This window comes from Pistacia vera, unplaced genomic scaffold (genome assembly GCF_008641045.1).
Source record: "Pistacia vera cultivar Batoury unplaced genomic scaffold, PisVer_v2 Contig549, whole genome shotgun sequence".
Lineage (NCBI taxonomy): Eukaryota > Viridiplantae > Streptophyta > Magnoliopsida > Sapindales > Anacardiaceae > Pistacia > Pistacia vera.
The window spans coordinates 37549-42239 of NW_022196389.1; the positions used below are offsets into that span (position 1 = coordinate 37549).

Here is a 4691-nt window from a genome sequence, read left to right on the forward strand (position 1 = left end):
TGATCAGAGACTGCTTTTTTTTTTTTTTTGATGCATATATATATATTTGTTATCTGGATGATGTTAAATGGATACATAAATGCCATTCATTTCACTGAAAAGTTGCATCATATGTATTCGACCTGATTATGGTATTACTTGTCTTTTCTTCCAAATCATACATTTACTAATTTAAGTCTTTTTCATTTAATTGTCTTTTGTTTATCTTCAGAATGGAATCAAGGGATCCTCTGCACGGTTCATCACATCTACAGAAGCAGGGAAGTTGGTCGATCATATATAACCTCTGTTTGGACAACTTTACTTGCCATTGCTCATGCACTGTGGCTAATGATTAGAATCAGACCACAATGGGGTATTAGCTTTGACCTTTTACCTCTTGTGTTCTGTTGTAGTTATTGCAATGTTACTTAAGCATTTCCTTAAATCGTATCATCACTAATTATCAAATTCCTCTCTATCTAGGTTCTTTGCAATTGACCTGGGACTTGTATTCCTCTATGCATAATTGCATTTTTATTTTAGGTATGTAGAAGATACTTCTGAACCCTTAGGTTTTACTTTTTTATTGGCAAGATAAAGGCTGAAGTGATGGTCTTAAGAGTTCCTCATTTTACTTTGTCATCTTTGCCTGCAGGTCATGAAAATAGATGGTCATCTGTTTTCTATGTTGAGAGTACAGCAAAAGTAAAAAGACTTTCTTTAAGTGGCTTGCTTCTTTACAAGTTACGCATATCTGATCAGTTCTTTGTGCAATGACCACAATTACAGAGAAAGTATCCTCGAGCTCGTTATGTTGGCTGTCTCATGTAGTTTGATTGAATTCCTGCTGACATGGTACTGTAACATTTCTTCAAGTTTTTGCTGTGCCAATCTACATTTTTAAAGTTATTACAATTGCTCTATAGTTGATTCTCTAGTTAAGTTGTACACAAGTTATACTGGTGAGATCCAAAAGCCTTTTGTAGCTTTCACCAAAGAGGACAGGGGAGTCAGTTTACTGGTGTAAATTTTTATTTGCATAAAGAGTGACACCCTTGATTTTCATACAAACAATGCAGCCACCATCTCGGCACTCCAGTTTCTTCTCCTCAGTCAAGCAGGTATCTCCAGTGCTCCAGTTCTCAATTTAATTCTCTATCAAGCACGCTCATTTTCTACCTCATTCTTTTTATTATTATTATTGTTAATTTGCGGACAGGTTGAGAAAAGATTGACACTTGAACATCAGACAGAACACCCCTCTCCTACACAACCAGTTCAAGAAAGCAACTCTAAGTTCAAATCATCAACAGAACCGCTTGGCTCCCGTATATATCTCCATTTAGACCAAACCCACAACAACTCAAATCTCCAAGAAAGTGGCAACAGTGAAGCCCCACAAGTATTTTTATCTTTGTCTTCCAAATTTCCACCTTCAACCCAACAAAGCCCTCCTCAGATAAACCCAACAACGACCGATGATCAAGAATCTAATGATGTTGATGACATAAAAATATTGATGCAGCTTCTGGGTATATCCAATCATTTTGAAGAGAGAAAAGAAAAAGAGGAAGACAGGGGCGGTGTGGGTAATTGTTGTGAATGTGAAGGTGGGGTTTTATGAAAAGATTGTTGTAGTTAAGCGACCCGAGTGTGGATCACAAACTTAAATCATTAGGGATGTAGTCCAGTCTTCTGTGCCTGTCGTTTTCCGCTTGGCTCCTTTTGCTACAGATGTACCAATGGCCTTTTTCAATAAATGCGATATGTCGATACAGTGTTTGGCCAAAGCCACCATCGATGATGGCACAATCGGATACAGTAATCACCATGCCTGGTTTGTTGCAGCCTCATCATGCCAATACTCATCGATGTGCTGCTCAAATAAAAACAACTATGAAGTTAACAATACCTCATGGAAAACATAAGCAAAAATTAGGAAAATTAAGCGAAATACCTCCCGAGTCATGAAGCCACTGCCCATCGTCAAAATCTTTTCAAACCAATCCCGAGAATATCCCCGGTCCTTACACTGTACAAGGCATCACTTTCGGATTCATTGTAATAGGCATAGAAGGTTTTTTCTTTTCCTCCTCATTGGCCTATACAAATCGACAATGGACTCCATTTTTGCTTGCCCGCTTATCCTCATTTGTACATCACTGCTTCCTTCGCCTCTCGCCTAACCTCCTCCATTATAACTGCCCCACTTCCTCAGAAACCTTTTTAACCCCCTCAATTTTGGCTTCTTCCTCATTTGTTTCTTTGTTTTCCTCTTAATTCCAGTGTTAGTATGGTGTAAGGCAATTTCACAAACCTGTCTTTCGCTCTCTTCTTTTAGCCCAGGTTTCACTTAACCGCTCGCTTCAATACTATCTACCACTTCCTCCTGCACCCTACAACTCCTCCTCCACCCTAACAACTTTCCTGCCACCTTATCCACTTCTCCCCACCTTTTCAACTGCTATTACCATCTTATCAAACAAACTCTTTATGAGGTCAACCACCTCACTCTCCCACCCCGACGCCTTGGCAAAGCGGTACTGTTTGTACTGGTTTGCTAAGGCGTTATGAACCCTCTTCCTCCCTCCCCTCCTCCTCCCTCCCACCGATTGCGGCTTCATCCTCCTCGCGTCCCCACTTCTCAAGCAGTGGCCCTGCACTGCCCTCACATGTGTGACCCTTGTAGGTCCTGTGTCAGGCGGTCTATCTTCCTTCATCCCTTTGATCCTCTAGTGCTCAGAAAGATGTGACATAGTGCTGTTGCGCTTCACCCCCGTAGCGGTGAGGAAGGGATGGACAACCCCCTGCAATAAGAAACAAAATCAATCAGATTTAATCGACATTTTAAAGCAGTGCATGTTCAAGCAATCCTTTAATCTACCCGAGCTGATTGAATTTCAATCTTTATTTGCTCATAATCCGAATGGTACACTTCGGTCTGCCACCGCAACATCCTAGTAATGTCTGTTGCACAACCGAACCCTAATCCTCCCCCCTGCTTAGCTAGGACAGGGTGACCTCATACATCCAGCCTACATTGTAAAAAAACAGTCCATACATATTCAAACACTATATTAAAAAAATATAACAAAAGGCTATTAATATTTACCTGCATTGCCCATGGGAAGCCAAACAATTGTACTTCGCCGGTCTTTCTTCTCGCCCATAGGGATTGCTTTAAACGCCAGGTTTTTTGTTTGCAGGGACTCTATGGTTCGCTTAATGATGCCATCCCCACGGATAAGCATTAAAGAAGTTAAAGTTGCTTACAACTTCACCCATCAATATCAATGGCTTTGTTGGGTCACTAGCCATAGGATCGAATGTGAACAATACCAACACAGTTTGAACGTCTCTGAATCGTAAAACTCACCATCTTTTAACATGTCCTCTAATTCCCGTACCTTAATAGACTCGTTCCCCGCCAAAACCTTGTTAGCCACCTTTTGGCTCCCGTACTGTCTGTTATTCTTTTTTCCTCAACCTCACCTGGCAATTCCCCACATCTTAAGCCAGTCACCAACGCATATTCCATCATCCCAAAACGTACTGGCTTTCCATCCCCATGAACCACATTTCGTGCTTTTGTTGCTTTTATTTGGTGCAGCAACATATAATGCACTCCCGACCCAGAATGTTTTTTTCCATTTTGTGTCCATATCCCAAAATGACTGAACAAGTCTCTTTGAATCTCCTTTCACCATTCCTCACTATCCCTAAAATCCCCGTTATTCTCGTTAAAACATTCCAACTGACCTCACTGTCCCCTCACAGGGAAGTACGGTACCGTATCACTTACAACCTCAAATCCGTACTCTCTATATTTCCCCGAGAAATCCTAAAATCTACAAACAATACAAAATACACAAAAAATTAACCAAACAAATTATAACAAAATTGCTTCGGAGAATCGCTTAAGGAGGCGATGATTCTGCCATCATCAAGATCTCTTAAGTGATCTGAATCGCTTAGCGATACAAAGGATCGCTTAGAGATTAAGATCTAGGCAGATTTGGTTCTGCCTCGGAAGAGATCGCTTAAGCGATCTTAAATCGCTTAAGCAACCAAGAGTAAAAGCGATTCATGACTTTTACTCTTGGTCGCTTAAGCGATTACGATCGCTTAAGAGATCTTGTACGGCAGAATCAACATCTGCCAGATCTAAGATTGCTTAGCGTCATTTATCCTTAAGCGATTATCGCTTTTACTCTTAGCAATCCAAATAGCTTAAAGCGACCAAGAGTAAAAGCCATCAATCGCTAAGCGACCACAAAGGATCCTTAAGCATCTTAGGTCTCGGCAAGTACAAATACCTTTTCTTCGGCGGCCCCTCCTCCCGGCCACTCCTCCCTCCTCCTGCTCTGAACTCTCGCCGACTCTCCTTCCTGGCTTGAATTCTGCCCGCCTCCTCTTCCTCTTCAAAACCGTTTTGCTCTTGTTCTCTCTCTTGTCTTGCCGCCGTCGTCTCCGCTGCGGAACACCTTACTAATCGAGGATCCACCCGAGCAGCCATTGAACTGCTTGCGCGGCCGGACTCTACGATTCGAGAGGCGTTGGGTTTTCCTCCTCATTGTTATGTCAGCCTAGTTTTAAAGAAGGAAGAAGCTTTAGGATTGAATTTGGGTGTGAAAATTTGCCGGAATGTGTACTGTTATCGTCGAAAATTGCACAGATGCGTTTAGGGATTGAAGATATCGATTTTTGCC

The 4691-nt window shown here is 41.6% G+C and overlaps 1 long non-coding RNA gene across 2 annotated transcripts; it reads left to right on the forward strand.

The window, feature by feature from the left end:
* Nucleotides 1–223: 223 nt before the first annotated feature.
* Nucleotides 224–1550, forward strand: LOC116107902. Of its 2 annotated transcripts, none has more exons than XR_004124553.1 (3): nt 224–355; nt 638–1103; nt 1202–1550. It is a non-coding gene; the product is annotated as an uncharacterized LOC116107902 (long non-coding RNA). The 2 variants fall into 2 exon arrangements; XR_004124552.1 differs by lacking the exon at nt 224–355 and adding an exon at nt 378–525.
* Nucleotides 1551–4691: the final 3141 nt, after the last annotated feature.